At 37.5% G+C, this 19,817-nt stretch overlaps 1 pseudogene; it reads right to left on the bottom strand.

The window, feature by feature from the left end:
• Positions 1–13,048: 13,048 nt before the first annotated feature.
• LOC148562284 (uncharacterized) overlaps positions 13,049–19,817 on the bottom strand; it is a 60,538-nt pseudogene continuing 53,769 nt past the window's right edge.

Below are 19,817 nucleotides of genomic sequence, written 5' to 3'. Positions count from 1 at the left end.
AAGTTGCAGTAAAATGAGACAGAGAGATCTCAAGGTGAGATTGAGACAGAATTTCCTCAATTCTTCAACCCAAGATCCAAGACAAATGTAATTGAAATTGAAAACAAGAAAACTAAGAAGAAGAGAATTCAATTCTCCTCTCCGAAACTCAGAAATTCAAAATAATTCCAAAACCCAAAAAGCTCTCAGCAAAACAAAAAAGGAAAATTCTAAAAGGAAAAAAACTCTCCTCTAAAACTTAAATCCTAAGCTATTTATACACTTTCTTCAAATGGTCTTCAAGCCTTGAATTGGGCTTTTGTTCTTGATGGAATTGGGTTGATAAAGGCCTTGGTTGATTGCTCTTGGAGTTGGAGAAAGATCCATTGTGAACCGGGTTGAAAAACATAAAAGCTTGAGTAAAAGTTTGAGTAAAAGTTTGAGGCAAACTTTTACTCAAACTTTTTATACCAGATGGCTTCACTTTGCTGCTACCAACTTTTGAGCCAAAGTTTGAGGTCAAACTTTTGCTCAAACGTTGGCCCCCTTGTAAATGTGTGTGGCGCCAACGTTTGCCAAAAAGTTTGAGGCAGACGTTGGCGCAAGCTTTTCTCCTCCAGGGTGTGCAAGAGTGGCGCCAACGTTTGAGCAAAAGTTTGACCTCAAACATTGGCGCAAGCTTTTTCCTCCAGGGTGTGCAAGAGTGGTGCCAACGTTTGAGCAAAAGTTTGACCTCAAACGTTGGTGCAAGCTTTTTCCTCCAGGGTATTGATTTTGTGATGCCAACGTTTGCCAAAAAGTTTGAGGCAAACGTTGGCTCAAGCTTTTCTCCCAAAAGTTTGAGCTAAAGTTTGAGGCAAACTTTTGCTCAAGCTTTTTGTTCTCTCTTGCTCCTAGCCATTCCTTCTTCCTTCAACCTTCTTCAAAACTCTTTTCACCTATCATCAATCAACCAAACACATCAAAGCTATGCTCAAAATCATGAGTTTGTTATTCTTTCATAATATATGACAATTATAGCATAAAATCTCATGAAATTGCATTAATTCATACATGGTTGATTGAATCAAAGGAAACATGGAAATCTACCTAATTGGCTTCCTTATGGCTCAAGAAAGTGCATAAATCAATCGAAAACAAAAGAAAAAGGCTAGTGAAACTAGGCTAAGATGACTTGTCATCACAACACCAAACTTAAAGCTTGCTTGTCCCCAAGCAAGAAAAGGATTTATGCTCAAAGGTTCTTTTAATTAAGACGGATTGAAGAATAACTTGTAAGGTCCTGTGAGTGAAGTGATTAAGTGTCAGTGGGGTGAACTCTAAATCATATGCTCGTGCAAGGGCCTCAGTGCTTACTAGTCCTTACATATTGGAAGTCTTAGGTCTTAGGACTTTCATCCAAATGATATCATGGAGATCTCTCTATAGGTAATCACCTTGAAGCAACTAATAGTTTCTGTGCTTTGGCCTTGACTCTAAGTGTCATGTCTCAAAGCGGCTTTTTAGATAAACTTTCAATCAATACTCCTAAACCAGTTGGTTTTAAGGTATTAGGTGTTAAAGCACCCCAAGGATTTACTTGCTCAAGCCTCTTTCTTTGACACAATTCAACCACAAGCATTTACTAGGATAACAACTCTTTGAGTTCTTGTTTCTTTCTTCTTTTCTGCCTAGTAATTGATGCTCAGAGCCTTGGGCCATGTTCTTTTTATTTTTGTATTTTCTTTATTTTCTTTTGTTTTGTTTTCTGCTTCTCGGATCAATAAATTTTTGAGAATCTCCACAATACTTCTTTGAACTTCATGTCCTGCCTATGAGCTCCCATGCAAGTTTTCATAAGCATGCAACCTCAATGCATAATCACACAACCAGAACCACCACTTCTCCTAATCTTTTGCTTGCCTCAAAATTGTTTAATTCCTCAACCCTTCTTTTCAAAGAACTTTCATGTGATGCATTTTTTTTTGAATTATTGAGTGCAAACAAGTTTTGGAGATAGTGTTGTAAATGATCAAGCATCTTGCTTATTGAATTGCAGAAAAACTATATTAGACAGAAGGACAGGTAGGGGTATAATATAACTTTCAATCACAGCAACATCTGATAATGAATAATACAACCTTTTGGAGTCTACTTGCTGTACTCTTCCTCATCATCATTGCTGGTCTTCACATTCCTCTTTCATCTCTTTGATTGATGATGCTAAATCTTCCCAAAAGTTTGTATGGTATTCTGCAGTGATATTGAAAGTTGCTTATTCCCCAAGCACTTAGAAAAATGGTTAGCATGCATGATTTATTTGTGGGCCTTTGTACTTACTTTGGTGTGGGAACACCAAACTTAGTACCCTGCCAATGGTTCTTGTTCATCAAACTAACCAGATGTGAAACTCTTTTTCTTTGCTAAAAGTAGTAATATTGAAAACTAGGAAACAGCAAAATAATTAACTAGTTTATCTAAATGCTTGAAGCTAGCATTATGCAGAAAGTGAGAATACGTTTTATGATGAGATTTTGGTGGAACACCAAACTTAGAATCCTTCATTCTCCTTTATATTGTTTTGGTGTGTAACACCAAACTTAGCTTCTTGCAATATAGATGAAGTTAATTAACCTTTTTATTAAAATAACTATGGAAAGAAAACTACCTCAGGTTGGGTTGCCTCCCAACAAGCGCTCTTTTATTGTCATTAGCTTGACATCCTTCATCCTCTGATCATGGAAGTTGAGGCTTTTGTTGCCTTTGGTTTCCCCCTCTCACCTTGGGCTTTTCCTTGATGATTGTTTCTTTTCCCGTAGCCTTCTCATTTTTTTCCATAACTGCTTTCCCTTTCAACCCAGCAGCTTTTTCACTGTTCTTTGGGTCATCTTCAGTGGCTCTTAGGGATATATTTGCCTCTCTCTCGCCCAATTCAGTAAGGTTTTGAACCAGTTGTTCCATTTGCCTTTCAACTCTTCTGAGTGAAGCCTCCTGATTCTTCATTGTCATCTCTTGGTGTTTCATCATTCTCTCTATTAAGATCTCCAGATTAGTGATCCTTTGAGAGTCTTGTGAGATTGGTTGGTTGTGGGGTGTTGGGGGTTGGAAGGGTGGGTAGTGTGGTGGTATGTAGTGATTGTTGTTGGTATGGTGGTGTTTTTGCAGGTTTGGGAAATTGGAGTTGTTGTAGTTGAAGTCCCTTTGTTCCTGATGTTGAGATTCCCTCATTCTTAGATAAGAGTGTGGCTTCCATGGTAGACATTGTGCATTCACTGTAGTAGAATGTAGAAAATCAATTTGTCTAGCTATCGACTCCAATTGTTGCTGAGTTTGCTGGTGTAGCTGTTTGTCTTGATTCATGACTGCCTTCACTCCTTCAAGATTCATTACTTCCTTTTCTGAAATTGCATTCTATGGTGTCTCAAATGAGTGTTGGTTATTGGCTCTTTTGTCATTGAACTCTGCAGTTCCTTGGCTGGTTGCTGTTGCTTTGAGTAGGCCATCTGAGAAGTAATCCACCGCTCTTCTTGTTTCTGGGGTTAATCCTTCATAGAACGCTTGGAAACCCGCTTTGTCGCTTGCTTTCTTGTATCTTTCCCATGCTTTGAACAATGGTTCTTCCTCTCCTTGTATGAATGGATGTATTTCCTCTTTCATCTTGATGTGTTGTTGGGATGAGGAGAATTTGGCTAGAAACTTGGCAACCAAATCATCCCAACTAGTGATACTTCCTTGGGGAAAGGTTTCAAGCCATTGTGCCGCTTCATCCTTCAGTAAGAAAGGAAATAGTAAGAGCTTATAGGTATCATGATTTACACTATCGAGATTGACAGCACCACAAGTCCTCAGAAAAAGAGATATGTGCTGTTTAGGATCCTCCAATGGGTTTCCACCATAGGAACAATTGTTCTTGATTAGTGTAATGAGTTGCGGCTTCATGTTGTGGTGTTCTTCTTTCTCAGAAACTCCTTCTTCAATGATATCCTTCCCTCTGGCCTCTCTTCTTTCCTGTGACATATAATTCAACAAACGAAACACACAGTGGTACTTTTGAAAATTGAGTGTAGTTAGTTGAGACAAAACCTCAAACAGTTAGCGGGTTAGTAAAAAATTAAAGAAAAAGTGCTTGATCTAAACTACCACCTCACTTAATTATTGTCAATCTATTTCAATCCCCGGTAACGGCACCAAAAACTTGATGTGTATTTTCGAAAAACGAATTCCAAACACACGAATCTAACCGGCAAGTGCACCGGGTCACATCAAGTAATAAAAACTCACGGGAGTGAGGTCGATCCCACAGGGATTGAAGGATTGAGCAATTTTAGTTTAGTGGTTGATTTAGTCAAGCAAATTAAGAGTTGATTTGAGTGGTTTGTATTCGACAGAAGCTAAATTGCATGAAATTAAAAGGGAGAGGGACAATTGCAGTAAATTAAAGAGCAGAGAAGGTAAATGTGCTGAATCTTAAAGAACAAGAAATTAAATGGCAGAAACTTAGAACGCAAGAAATGTAAATTGCAAAATCTTAAAGTACAAGAAATGTAAATGGCTCGAATTGTAAAGGGAATTGGGAAGTGGATTTACAGAATTTAAACAAGGAAAAGTAAAATTGCAACAAGCAGGGAAGTAAAAGATGGATTTAATTGCAGTAGATCTCAAACAGAAAATGTAAATTGCTTGAAGAAGCATTCAACAGAGAAATAAAAAGGGAATTTCAGATCTCAGGACCCAAGAGACTATATAACCAAGTCTAGATCTCAATGCCTTCCTAGATCCAATTTAGAAATCAATTGCAAGAGAATTTAAAGATCAAGCAGTAGGAGAAGCAAAACCAAATTCAATTTCCAAAAGTTGCAGTAAAATGAGACAGAGAAATCTCAAGGTGAGATTGAGACAGAATTTCCTCAATTCTTCAACCCAAGATCCAAGACAAATGTAATTGAAATTGAAAACAAGAAAACTAAGAAGAAGAGAATTCAATTCTCCTCTCCGAAACTCGGAAATTCAAAATAATTCTAAAACCCAAAAAGCTCTCAGCAAAACAAAAAAGGAAAATTCTAAAAGGAAAAAAACTCTCCTCTAAAACTTAAATCCTAAGCTATTTATACACTTTCTTCAAATGGTCTTCAAGCCTTGAATTGGGCCTTTGTTCTTGATGGAATTGGGTTGATAAAGGCCTTGGTTGATTGCTCTTGGAGTTGGAGAAAGATCCATTATGAACCGGGTTGAAAAACATAAAAGCTTGAGTAAAAGTTTGAGTAAAAGTTTGAGGCAAACTTTTACTCAAACTTTTTATACCAGATGGCTTCACTTTGCTGCTACCAACAACGTTTGAGCCAAAGTTTGAGGTCAAACTTTTGCTCAAACGTTGGCCCCCTTGTAATTGTGTGTGGCGCCAACGTTTGCCAAAAAGCTTGAGGCAGACGTTGGCGCAAGCTTTTCTCCTCCAGGGTGTGCAAGAGTGGCGCCAACGTTTGAGCAAAAGTTTGACCTCAAACGTTGGCGCATGCTTTTTCCTCCAGGGTGTGCAAGAGTGGCGCCAACGTTTGAGCAAAAGTTTGACCTCAAACGTTGGCGCAAGCTTTTTCCTCCAGGGTGTGCAAGAGTGGCGCCAACGTTTGAGCAAAAGTTTGACCTCAAACGTTGGCGCAAGCTTTTTCCTCCAGGGTATTGATTTTGTGATGCCAACGTTTGCCAAAAAGTTTGAGGCAAACGTCGGCTCAAGCTTTTTTCCTCTGGAGTGTTTTCAACTCTTTTAAAAGTTTGAGGGAGCTAAAGTTTGAGGCAAACTTTTGCTCAAGCTTTTTTCCTCTGGAGTGTTTTCAACTCTTTTAAAAGTTTGAGCTAAAGTTTGAGGCAAGCTTTTGCTCAAGCTTTTTGTTCTCTCTTGCTCCTAGCCATTCCTTCTTCCTTCAACCTTCTTCAAAACTCTTTTCACCTATCATCAATCAACCAAACACATCAAAGCTATGCTCAAAATCATGAGTTTGTTATTCTTTCATAATATATGACAATTATAGCATAAAATCTCATGAAATTGTATTAATTCATACATGGTTGATTGAATCAAAGGAAACATGGAAATCTACCTAATTGGCTTGCTTATGGCTCAAGAAAGTGCATAAATCAATCGAAAACAAAAGAAAAAGGCTAGTGAAACTAGGCTAAGATGACTTGTCATCAGGTACTACTTGGTTGAAATGATAAATTCTTTTTCAAGACACTATTTTATAGTATTTCACTAATTTGAATTAAAATTTTTGTTAAACTTGTTTGAAGATATTTAATTTGGAACATGGTTTTAGAGCTCGAACACACAAAACCAGTGAGTTTTGAACCTATTTGATTGGTTGTATTTTATCAACCAATGTTTTATTTTGGTGTGTGTTGTTCTCTCTAAAATTTTGATCTATATCTTGATTAATTCTATATTTCCATGGTTTGATGTATGCATACACTTATATGATTGAGGCCTTATTTCATTTAGCTCACATATCCATATGGCCTTACCTTATCATTACCCTTTTTCAACCCCATGTTGAGCCTATTTTACCCCATTTATTCTTTATATTAGCATGTCATTGACTCTAAGAGGAAAATAATAAATGTCCCTAATTTGAATCCTTGATTAGCTTAAATAGTGAGGTGTACATGAATTAAGTGTGGGGAAATTAAATTGGGGAATACATGTTTAGAAAATTGGATATTTTATATTCTTATATGGAAATGTGAAAATAGTTTGAGCACTTGTTCATGCATCTAGCACATTAATCATATGCATTAACTCACTGAAAAAAAAAGTATGAACAATGAAAAGAAAAAAAAAAAAGAAAAGAGCAAATAAAGAAAGAGGGGACAAAATACCCTAAGGCTAATAAGTGAACTAATGCATATGACTTGTACTTAAAAGATATCAAGGTGCATGAATTTGTGGAAAAATAGTTAATGGATGGCTAGGCTTTACATTGTGATAACATAGAATGTCTTGAGTTAGGTGGGCAGTTTAGGTTAATCAAGCATTCGGATTTTATTCCACTTAACCAAATACATTCCTACCTTGACCCTAACCCTATTACAACCCTTGAAAAGACCTCTTGTTATGTGTATTTGTGCATTAGATTGTGTTGGTTGGTAGAAGAAAAGCAAGCCTTAGAAAGCAAGATTAGTAGAGAACCGAGAGAATCGACCCATAAACACTTGAGTAATTAGAGTGTATACACTTCCAGTGAGGGTTCGATGCTCGATTCTATGTTTCTGGCTTTCGTGAGCTTTCTTCTTGCAAGTTTACTTGTACCTTATTGTGTGATTTAAATTAGTGGAATCCAATTTATGTTTGTCTTGGGGAATTTGTTTACTTTTAACCAAGTAGGAAGAATCATTTTAGCATGTAGTTACATTCATATAGATAGGTTGTATTGCATGAGTCTCACCTTTCTCCCTTCATTCTTTTGGTCTCCTTAAACTTAGCATGAGGACATGCTAATGTTTAAGTGTGGGGAGATTGATAAACCACTATTTTATGGTTTATCTTGTACTAATTTGAGTGGATTTTATCAATCATTCATATGCTTATTCATGTAAATTCCATGTTTTTCACTTGCTAATTTTATGTTATGATTGAAAACCTGCGTCCTAGGCATTAAAATTGTTAATTTTTAATTCTCCTTTATTACCATTCGACGCCGTGATGTGTTTGTTAAGTATTTTTAGGTTTACAGGATATGAATAGCTTAAAGGATGAATATGAAGCATGTTAAAGTGGAAGGAACATAAGAAACTAAAGAGCTAAGAAGCGAGGAGCGAGGCGCACGCATGGCTGACGCGTGCGCGTGATTTGGAGCTTTTTCAGTGACGCGTACGCGTGACCTGCGCAGAAATCCAACGACGTGTACGCATGGCCGACGCGTACGTGTGATAGAGCGTCACGTGCTGTAGATATCAGAAGTCGTTGGGGGCGATTTCTGGGCTATTTTTGGCCTAGTTTCAAGCCTGAAAATGCAGACTAGAGGCAGAGGTGTAGCTGAGACTGAACATACTTCATTTTTCACTTTTAGTTTTAGTTTTAGTTTTGAATTCTAGAGAGAAACACTACTTCTCCTAGGGTTCTTATCATTCTTAGTTTCTTTTGCTTTAGATTGGTTATTGAGAGAGCTGTTACTATCTTCCATTGAAGTCATCATCTCTATACTTTGCTTTTCCAATAACTCAATTACTCTTTTTCCTTTAATTGCCTTGTGTTCATATTTGGATATTGTTATTTTTGAATTCTATTAATGCAGTGAAGTAGTTTTATATTTAATTCTATTGCTTGTTTAGTCCCTTTTAATTAATTATCAGTGCCAATTTTAATTTTATTAATTTATTATAATTACCATGTCTTTTATTTACTCCTTTTACATGTCTATGAAAATGGAATTCATGTCAATGGAGTAGATATTCCAAATTGGCTTTGGAATTGATTAATTGGAAACCCTTGACTTGGAATACTCAAGCATTAATTTGGTAATAGGAATTGCTGGCTAACTCAGTTTTCACTAACTCTAGTCCTTCCTCAGGAAGTGATTAGGATTTGTGAATCAGAGTTAGTGCCATCCACTTGACTTTCTTTCATTAGTTATAGGAAAACTAAGTAGGAGAAATAAACTCTTACTATTATACTTGGGAAAATCAATAAAGATAGGAACTCCAATTTTCACTTCTAGCCAAGACCTTTTTATTAAATACATAACACCTCTTGTTATTATTCATTGCTTTAATTTCTGGTTATTTATTTTTCCGTTATCAACATAAAAAATATTCAGAAAAATCCTGACCTCTAATTTACATCATTGTGTCAACTCTTTGGGAAATGACCCGAGATTCTACTCCCGGTTATTTATTTTTAATTGTGACCCACGGGTAAGATAGGGTTGAGTTTATATAAAAAAACTAACCCACAGGAGGGTTAGGGTTGCATCAAAATGTATCCTACCCTACTTATTGCCACCCCTAATAGCATCATAGTTATTAGAATCGAACTAGACCGCCAGTCTGACAAAAAATCTAATGAACCTTTGGTCTAACCATTTTAGTTTGCTGCACAGACTACATCTACACAAAACCCAGTTAACAATAATTAAACCTGCAAAAAATTGGCCAGTTTTGCTAAGTGTTTTTAAGGAGATTTAGTTAAAAGCAAGGAAAATCAAGCATCAAAAGGAAGGATGATCAAAGGAGCAACAAAACAAAATACTTGAACAAGCAGGAGGTGTGCACTCGCACCCAAAGGAGCATACACATTGATTAGAGAGTGATTCTCAAGACATGTGTATGCACACATTTGTGCGTACGCATAAGCCCCTAATTCTCGTTGCATGCATACGCACATGTCTTGTGCGCCATAATTTAAAGGTGGCTTGCCACGCCATGCAGGGCGTGCCATGCCTATGACCACCCATAATTGAAGTCTTGCTAAGCACAAAAAAGCATGATACACTATGCAGGGTGTACCATGCTCTAAGGAACAAACTCATGTTGTGCGTACGCACATGCTTCATGCGTACGCACAAGTCCCCTTCGAGAAATAGAGCATACCACGCTTTGCATAGCGTGGCATGCCCCATAACCATTATAAACTAGGCGTGCCACATTCAAGGATTCAAGCCAAGTCCCTGGAGCAACCAAAGTTCAAGTGTGTCACGCATGAGCAAGGCGTGCCATGCCCTTATTCAATTCAAAAGAAGGTGTGCCACGTGCAATCTGGGGGTGCCACAGCCTGATCAAAAAGGCTAGCCCAGTGCATCCTCCAAGGCCCAAGATTCAAAGATATGATTTCAAATTGAAGAATAGAGAAGATTTTGTAATTAATTAGTTTTGAATTTAATTTTGTTTTGAATTTTTAAGATTTAAATTGATTAAAAATTATCTTAATAATTCTGATTAAGATAAGATTAGGTTTGAATTTTGAATTTAGAACCCTAGGTATAAATAAGTGAATTGGATTCACAAAATGGGGAGGACCTAACGACCTTAGTAACACTTTCATCTTTGTTTTTGCACCCAGCATGAGTAACTAAACCTTTGTCAAAGGGTTAGAAGCTTTGTTCATATTTTGATGGTTTATTAATCTAAGTTTTCTTTCATTTTAAAGCTTTGCATTAATCTATTTATGATTGAGTATTTCATTCTTCATCAATAAAGGATTAGTAGCATCGACATATGTGCTAATCTCGTTTTGAGTTTGTTAATTGATTTGACAGAATAGTTTTTCAAATCGTACTTGAAAACTCTTTCACATAACTTTTTAAATCAACTAGAAGTAGGAAATTTTGTAAGTGTGCGATATAATACATGATTTTTTTATTTACCCTAGATTTGAATACGTGACAAATTTGGATTACGACAATTCTTGAAAATTATGTTTTCTCATTGAAGGATTGAATTGGATTTTGAACTTAACCTCTTTAATTAATCAATTGACCAAGACATTAGCGGTTGGTTAACTAAAGAGAAATCGAGGAGTCGAGACATCTGAAATTGATTACCTTAGATTCATCGTAAACAGAGATTTGCCAACTTTAGAATTCAGTTAACAAGGATTGATTTTGCTTAGAATGTGAACATCTCCAAAATCATAAACATTCACTCCCATTGATTTCTCATAATTCACTCACTACCTTAAAGTCTTCAGCACTCAAGCAACCCCAAATTCAAGTCTATTAAGTTTTCAACAAGTCACAATAATTCTCTATTCCAGGTTTTATTGATCTAATTAGCAATTTAATTCAATATTTGCATGCTCAGTCCTTTAATCCTCATGAGAACAATATCCACTCACCGTGGTATTATTTGAATGATCTTGTGCACTTGCCGGCATCCATGAGCATTAGTTTTTGCTCATCAAGTTTTTGGCGCCGTTGTTGAGGATTAATTAAGATCAACATCATACATTGGGCTAAACTGCTAAATTAGATCCTGTTATTTGGTTTACATTCTAGTTTAATTACATTCCTGTTATTAGGGTTTGTGGTCTATTTAAGTTTCCTTTCAATAATTAGGTTTCTATTTGTGATCTGTTTCTCTTTTTGTCTTTAGGATTTTTTTGGTTTTGTTTTGTTTTATTTAGCACGGTACTTTGAATTAAGTTTGGTGTTTTGTTTTTTATTTTGCTCTTTCAATCAAATATTTTGTTTTGTATTTCCACAAGTGCTTTTGATCTATTTTTTTCTTCGTGCATGCAAGGGAATAATAATTCAAAAGAACCCCTTTAATACGATTCTGACGTTGAAGGGAGTGATAATTTGGACGAATCTCTTTAATATGATCCTGAAATTGAATTGACTCTATTCCAATTAAGAAAGGAGGCAAGAGCCAGGAGAAAAGTGGAGAAGAAGATGGCCAAAGGACAAAATAATGCAAGAAGAACTCTTGGAGAATTCACCACACCCACTACTGATAGCTGTGGAAGTAGCATTGTAAGGCCTCCTGTTTAGGATAACAATTTTGAACTAAAGCCTTTCCTTATTCAATTAACATAGCAAGACCAATTCAGTTGCAATCCTCAAGAAGAACCGAATGTGCACATATCCAATTTCTTGGAAATATGTGACACAGTCAAGAGCACTGGGGTTTCTCAAGAAGCAATAAGGTTGAGGTTGTTTCCATTCTTCCTAAGGGATACACTATAAGAAAAATTACTTTTAGCGGCCATTTATTTTACTTTTAGCGGCAATAAAAATAACTGCTAATACATTTACCGGCAATTAGACATTAGCCGTCTTATGCTTTGTCGCTAAAAGATTTTAGCGGCAATTATAACATTTACCGATAAAGACTATTTTAATGGCAGCAAAAAGTATATAACTTTTAACAGCCATTTTCTTAGCAATTTATATGGCCATTAAAAGTAATTCTAAGATTGCAACATTGTTCACTTCTAGTTGCCATTACTATTGCCACTAAAATCCATTTTACCAATAATTTATATGGCCACTAAAAAAATTTTAAAATTGTAATATTATTCATTTTTAGTTGCCATTACTATTGCCGCTAAAATCTTAAGACCTTTTTTTTAATTATACTAACTTTATTAGAACTAACAACCTATATTTTTTTCTATAATAATAATAATAATGATAATTTACATTTGAATTTTGACTAGAAAAATTTGAAATAAGCTTTCTATTAAAATACACTTTTTGACAAACTAGAATGTTAAAAGCGGTATTTGTCAATACATAATAAACGTTTGTTTGTCATTGACTTTGAACACGTTTTGCAGAAAATAAAAAATGAAGCCAAAATATGCTCAATTCTTCTAGGCCAATGCTGCAGCAAGGCCACCAACTATGAGTCTCAAAGCAGTTGCAGTGATGCCAATTCCTATAACACCATCTGCATAACACATTGAAATTCAAGTTCAGTTAATGCTCCAATGCATGGTGACAAAAGCTTGAGTAAGAAATAGGGACGAGGATATTGGCGTAAACTTAAATAAATCTACACAGCCTTAGATAAAACAGAGTTCAAGCTAACTTTCACAACTTGATAAAAACTCAAGTGATATAGGAAACCTATGGCCTTATCTTAATGCTTAAGCCAAAACTCACAATTCCACTCACTTTTACAAAATCCAAAGTCTATAACATCCAGCACCATAAAAGCCACCCACTATTCCTCTCATGCTAATTGTTGCAAGTCACAATTTACAATTTTCCATGCTCACATTCACTATCAGCACATTGCCTAGAACCATATTCTCAATTTCAATAAAGCCACCTAAAAATCAATGACAACTGCCCTTATACAGTAATTTATACCCTCAATACATGCCACTTTAAATTCAATTCAAACACCAGTCCCCTGCATAGGCATGTTCAGATTTTACACATATACACGAAGCAAAAGAATTTAATGGATGGAGAAGTCATGTATAATGATTTATTAACATACATTAAAGGAAAGCAAAAAGAAAAGAAAAGTAATCTTAATGAGAAGTTGGTATAATATTATGTACGATATTAGTTAATTAGTGCTGGATTCAAACATAATAAATAAAGATATAATCTTTCAAGAAAATAACTATTAGTATCGGAATTCAAACTTGATTTCAAGTGCTGAATGGTGATAATTCATGGCCATTATTAGCATCAGGAACCTAATAAATACAATAATGTCAAATAAAAAAAATTGTTCACAAGAAAAAAAATTCAAATTTCAAAAATTACCTGAATAAAAGAATTTTCATTGAAATATTGAGTCATAGATGAACCTGTTGAGATAAACTTATACAAAACTTGTTTCATAAAAGATAATTCAACCAACATTTTATTTTGATTTTCTTTCATCAACTTCATTTCTTCCTCGTATTTTTCCTTTAGCACCTTTATTTCTTCTTGTAATTTTTAGCAACCTCATTAGTTAAAGCATCTGAAGCAAATTTACCATAAGATGATTTATTATCCCACAAAAAAGAAGGTGTTGGACCAAGTCCTAAATGATGTACATAACCACTTTTATCACTTTCTAATACTTGAGAATAAACATCTCCTTCGCAAGTGGTGCACAAATTGTGAATCACACTTTTCACAACGCGTACCACTAACCAGCAAGTACACTGGGTCGTCCAAGTAATACCTTACGTGAGTAAGGGTCGAATCCCACGGAGATTGTTGGTTTGAAGCAATCTATGGTTATCTTGTAAATCTTAGTCAGGAAGTCAATTATGTTTATCAGTTGAATTGTGAATAACCAGTAGAGCATAAATTAAAAGTTACTTGTTGTGCAGTAATGGAGAATATGTTAGAGTTTTGGAGATGCTTTGTCCTCTGAATCTCTGCTTTCCTCTGTCTTCTGATTTACGCACGCACGTCCTCCTATGGCAAGCTGTGTGTTGGTGGATCACCGTTGTCAATGGCTACCTTCCATCCTTCCAGTGAAAACTACGCTCACGCGCTCTGTCACAGCACGGCTAATCACCGGTTGGTTCTCGATCCGGTTGGAATAGGATTTACTATCCTTTTGCGTCTGTCACTAACGCCCAGCCTTCAGGAGTTTGAAGCTCGTCACAGTCATTCAATCATTGAATCCTACTCGGAATACCACGGACAAGGTTTAGACTTTCCGGATTCTCATGAATGCCGCCATCAGTTCTAGCTTATACCACGGAGATTCTGATTAAGGAATCTAAGAGATACTCATTCAGTCGGATATAGAACGGAGGTGGTTGTCAGGCACACGTTCATGGTTTGCGGAAGGTGATGAATGTCACGGGTCATCACCTTCATCACAGTTAAGCGCGAATGAACATCTTAGATAGGAACAAGCGTGTTTGAATGGAAAACAGAAATACTTGCATTAATTCATTGAGACACAACAGAGCTCCTCACCCCCAACAATGGGGTTTAGAGACTCATGCCGTCATAGAATACAAAGTTTAGATCTGAAATGTCATGAGATACAAAATAAGTCTCTAAAAGTTGTTTAAATACTAAACCAGTAGCCTAGGGTTACAAAATATGAGTGGACTATGATGGATGACGCAGAGATCCACTTCTGGGGCCCACTTGGTGTGCTGGGGCCCACTTGGTGTGTGCTGGGGCTGAGACTTTAAGCAATCCACGTACAGAGGCCATTTGTGGAGTTGAACGCCAGTTTTTGTGCCAGTTTGGGCGTTCAACTCCAGTTTTTGATCCTTTTCTGGCGCTGGACGCTAGAATTGGGCAGAGGACTGGCGTTGAACGCCAGTTTACGTCATCTATCCTTGTGTAAAGTATGGACTATTATATATTTCTGGAAAGCCCTGGATGTCTACTTTCCAATGCAATTAGAAGCATGCCATTTCGAGTTCTGTAGCTCCAGAAAATCCACTTTGAGTGCAGGGAGGTCAGAATCCAACAGCATTAGCAGTCCTTTTTCAGCCTGAATCAGATTTTTGCTCAGCTCCTTCAATTTCAGCCAAAAAAATACCTGAAATTACAGAAAAACACACAACTCATAGTAAAGTCCAGAAATATGAATTTTTCCTAAGAACTACTAGAAATAGACTAAAAACTAACTAAAACATACTCTAAACTATATGAAATTATCCCCAAAAAGCGTATAAAATATCCGCTCATCACAACAACAAACTTAAACTGTTGCTTGTCCTCAAGCAACTAGACAAATAAAATAGAAGACTAATAGGTTGAGAAGCAATAATATCTCAGAGTTTTTGATTGAAGCTCAGATTCTAATTAGATGAGCGGGACTAGTAGCTTTTTGCTTCTGAACAGTTTTGGCATCTCACTTTATCCATTGAAGCTCAGAGTGATTGGCATCTATAGGAACTCAGAATTCGGATAGTGTTATTGATTCTCTTAGTTCAGTGTGATGATTGTTGAACATAGCTTCTTTATGAGTCTTGGCCGTGGCCCTAAGCACTTTGTTTTCCAGTATTACTACCGGATACATAAATGCCACAGACACATAACTGGGTGAACCTTTTCAGATTGTGACTCAGCTTTGCTAAAGTCCCCAATTAGAGGTGTCCAGAGTTCTTAAGCACACTCTTCTTTTTGCTTTGGACCTTGACTTTAACCGCTCAGTCTCAAATTTTCACTTGACACCTGCACGCCACAAGCACATGGTTAGGGACAGCTTGCTTTAGCCGCTTAGACTAGGATTTCAGTCCTTTAGGCCCTCCTATCCACTGATGCTCAAAGCCTTGGGATCCTTTTTAATTGCCCTTGCCTTTTGGTTTTAAGGGTTATTGGCTTTTTCTGCTTGCTTTTTTTTTTTTTTTTTTGCAAGCTTTGTTCTTTGCTGCTTTTTCTTGCTTCAAGAATCATTTTTATGATTTTTCAGATTATCAATAACATGTCTCATGTTCATTATTCTTTCAAGAGCCAACATATTTAACAGTCTTAAACAACAAATTCAAAAGACATATGCACTGTTCAAGCATTCATTCAGAAGACAGAAAGCATTGCCACCACATTTAACCAATTAGAATTTGTTTTATTTAAACTCGAAATTTTATTGCTTCTTATTCACAAGATCTACTATTTTATTCATGTTTAATGATGATGAGAAAAATAAACTATAGCTTAATTGGAGATAAAATCAAAATAGATACTAATTACTACTATATGACTTCTAAGGTACTTTTATAAGGACACTGTCACAGAGTTAAGGCAGAAATTGGAAATTAACAACCTTTATTCTGGGGGTATGGGGGTTCCTCTGATCCTTGGGAGGCTTGGTATCACAGAAGATTTTTGGCGCTTCAGTTCCCTTAAGTCACGTCCCTGCTCCTCTTGTTCTTTAAGCATATGGGTCAGCATTTGACTGTGTTCCTTCTGTTGTTTTATTATTTGCTCCATAGCTTCCTGTATCTTGGTGACAGACGTCTCAAGATATTCCCAATATTCCGCTTGAGGAATCTCTGGGAGGAATTCCTGTGCTCTCTTCTTGATATGTTCCTCCTGTGCTTGTTGTCTCTCCATTGATGCTTTGGTGATTGACTTTTCAATTAGGATATATTCAGTTATTCCTATCTTGACTCCAGCGTCCTTGCAGAGCAGAGAAATCACGCTTGGATAAGCCAACCTGGCTTCTCTTGAATTTTTGTTAGCAATCTTATAGAGCTCTGTTGAAATCAGCTGATGAACCTCCACTTCCTTTCCCATCATGATGCAATGAATCATCACTGCTCTTTTAACTGTGACTTCAGAACGGTTGCTGGTGGGCAACAGAGAAAGCCCAATGAAGTCCAGCCATCCTCTGGCAACTGGTTTGAGATCCTCCCTCTTGAGTTGATTCGGGACGCCCTTTGTGTTGGTGGTCCACCTGGCTCCAGGGATACAGATGTCCTCTAGAATCTTATCCAGGCCAATGTCTGCTCTCATCATCCTCCTGTTGAAGGAGTCTGGATCATCCTTTAGCTGAGGTAGCTTTAGTATCTCTCTGATCTTATCAGGGGTGGTATGAACAATTTTTCCCCTGACCATGGTCCGAAATTCGTAGCAGGCAGTTCCAGATAGTCTTTGTTTGTCAGTCTGCCACATATTAGCATAGAACTCCTGGACCATGTTCTTTCCTACTTTCGTTTCAGGATTAGCTAGGACTTCCCAGTTCCTGATTCGAATTTGCTCCTGGATCTCCGGATATTCGTCTTCTTTCAGATTGAATCTAACTTCCGGGATCACTGATCTCAGACCCATTACTTTAAGATAATGGTCTGAATGTTCTTTAGATAAGAACTTCCCTTGATTCCAAAGTGGTTTTGGAACGCTCTCTTTCTTGCCTCTTGGAGTGTATTGTTTCCCTTTGAGAGCCATAATCTTAGTAGTGATCTCGGATAAACACACCAAACTTAGAGGTTTGCTTATCCTCAAGCAAAAGAAAAGAAAGGAGAGGGATAGAAGGAGATTGAGGTGCACTTGTTGATGGAGGAGGGGGGAGGCCGAACCCAATTTAAAGGGGTGGGGGGGTGGATTTTCGAAAAATTGGAAGAGATAAGATAAAAAGATTGAGTTGAAAAAGATAAGATAGAAGATATAGTTTGATTTTGAAAAGATAGGATAGATTTTTGAAAAAGATAAATCGGGGTTTTTGAAAAAGATAATATGAAAAAGATATTGAAAAGATTTTAGAGTGAAAAAGATAGATTTGTTTTTGGAAAAGATTTGAAAAGAGTTGGATTGATTTTGCAAAGAGGGTGTGTGCTTATGAATTAAGATACATTTGATATTTTGAGGGTAGGATTTTTAGAAATCAGGGTTCTTGACATGTTTATGTAAATAAAATCATGTATTGAGTCATAAAATTATAAATTAGAATGGAAATACATGTGGGATTACTGGATTTGGCTCCTCCCTGTCCTCCTGGCGTTTGAACGCCCAAACACTGCCTGTTTTGGGCGTTCAGCGCCCAAATGCTGATCTCCTGGGCGTTCAGTGCCCAGTTGCTGCCATTCCTGGCGTTCAACGCCCAGTGGGTGGCCATTTCTGGCGTTGAACGCCCAAATGCTGCCATTACTGGCGTTCAGCGCCCAGTGGATGCCCATTTTGGGCGCTGAACGCCCAAAATGCCCCTTTACTGGCGTTTTCTTGCCATTGAGCTCTTTTACTCTGTTTTGTGTGCCGAGGTCTTCTGTAAATGACTATTTACCTTGTTGTCAATGAATTCTATATAAAAAATAAAGATAGAAATAGGGCAAAATGCTTAGAGGATTATTGCCCCATGGCTGGGTTGCCTCCCAGCAAGCGCTTCTTTATTGTCTTTAGCTGGACCTTGCTGAGCTTTTAATCTAGCTTCAGCCTTGAGCATTCTTGCTCAGTGTTGCCTTCAAGATAATGCTTGATTCTCTGTCCATTGACAATGAACTTCTTATCAGAATCAATATCTTGAAGCTCCACATAACCATATGGTGACACACTTGTAATCACGTATGGTCCCCTCCACCGGGATTTCAGTTTCCCGGGGAATAGCCTGAGTCTAGAGTTAAACAACAGGACTTTTTGTCCTGGTTCAAAGATTCTAGATGACAGCTTTCTGTCATGCCATTTTTTTTATTTTTCTTTATAAAGCTTGGCATTTTCGAAAGCTGTGAATCTGAATTCCTCTAGCTCATTTAGCTGGAGCAATCGTTTTTCTCCTGCTAATTTGGCATCTAAGTTTAGGAATCTGGTTGCCCAGTAGGCCTTATGTTCCAGTTCCACGGGCAAGTGGCATGCCTTACCATACACGAGTTGGTATGGAGAGGTCCCTATAGGGGTCTTGAATGCTGTTCTGTAAGCCCACAGAGCATCATCCAAGCTCCTTGCCCAATCCTTTCTACGGGTATTTACTGTCCGTTCCAGGATTCTCTTTAATTCTCTGTTAGAGACTTCAGCTTGCCCGTTGGTTTGTGGATGATATGGAGTGGCCACTTTGTGGCGAATTCCATACCGAACCATGGCAGAGTAAAGCTGTTTATTGCAGAAGTGAGTGCCCCCATCGCTGATTAACACTCTAGGGACACCAAACCTGCTAAAGATATGTTTCTGGAGGAATTTTAGCACTGTTTTAGTATCATTGGAGGGTGTGGCGATAGCCTCAACCCATTTTGATACATAGTCAACTGCCACCAGAATATAAGTGTTTGAGTATGATGGTGGGAAAGGTCCCATGAAGTCAATTCCCCATACATCAAACAACTCTATTTCCAAGATCCCTTGTTGAGGCATGGCGTAACCATGAGGCAGGTTACCAGCTCTTTGGCAACTGTCACAATTACGTACAAACTCTCGGGAATCTTTATAGAGTGTGGGCCAATAGAAGCCACATTGGAGGACCTTGGTGGCTGTTCGCTCACCTCCGAAATGGCCTCCATATTGAGATCCGTGGCAATGCCATAGGATTCTCTGTGCTTCCTCTCTGGGGACACACCTACGGATAATTCCGTCTGCACATCTCTTAAAGAGATAGGGTTCATCCCACAAGTAGTACTTTGCATCAGTAACTAATTTCTTCTTTTGTATTCTATTGTACTCCTTGGGTATGAACCTTGCAGCTTTATAGTTTGCAATATCGGCAAACCATGGTGCTTCCTGAATGGCAAATAGATGCTCATCAGGGAACGTCTCAGAGATCTCAAGAAAGGGGAGGGACGTCCCTTCCACTGGCTCTATCCGGGACAGATGATCAGCCACTTGGTTCTCTGTCCCTTTTCTGTCTCTTATTTCTATATCAAACTCTTGCAGAAGCAATACCCATCTGATGAGCCTGGGTTTTGAATCCTGCTTTGTGAGTAGATATTTAAGAGCAGCATGGTCAGTATACACAATCACTTTTGATCCTACTAAGTATGATCTGAACTTGTCAATGGCGTAAACCACTGTAAGTAGTTCTTTTTC

The sequence above is a fragment of the Arachis ipaensis genome, chromosome B6 (genome assembly GCF_059453495.1).
Source record: "Arachis ipaensis isolate K30076 ecotype BB chromosome B6, ASM5945349v1, whole genome shotgun sequence".
NCBI classification, from domain to species: domain Eukaryota; kingdom Viridiplantae; phylum Streptophyta; class Magnoliopsida; order Fabales; family Fabaceae; genus Arachis; species Arachis ipaensis.
The sequence above is the reverse complement of the archived record's forward strand: the minus strand, read 5'-3'. Positions and strand labels throughout refer to the sequence as shown.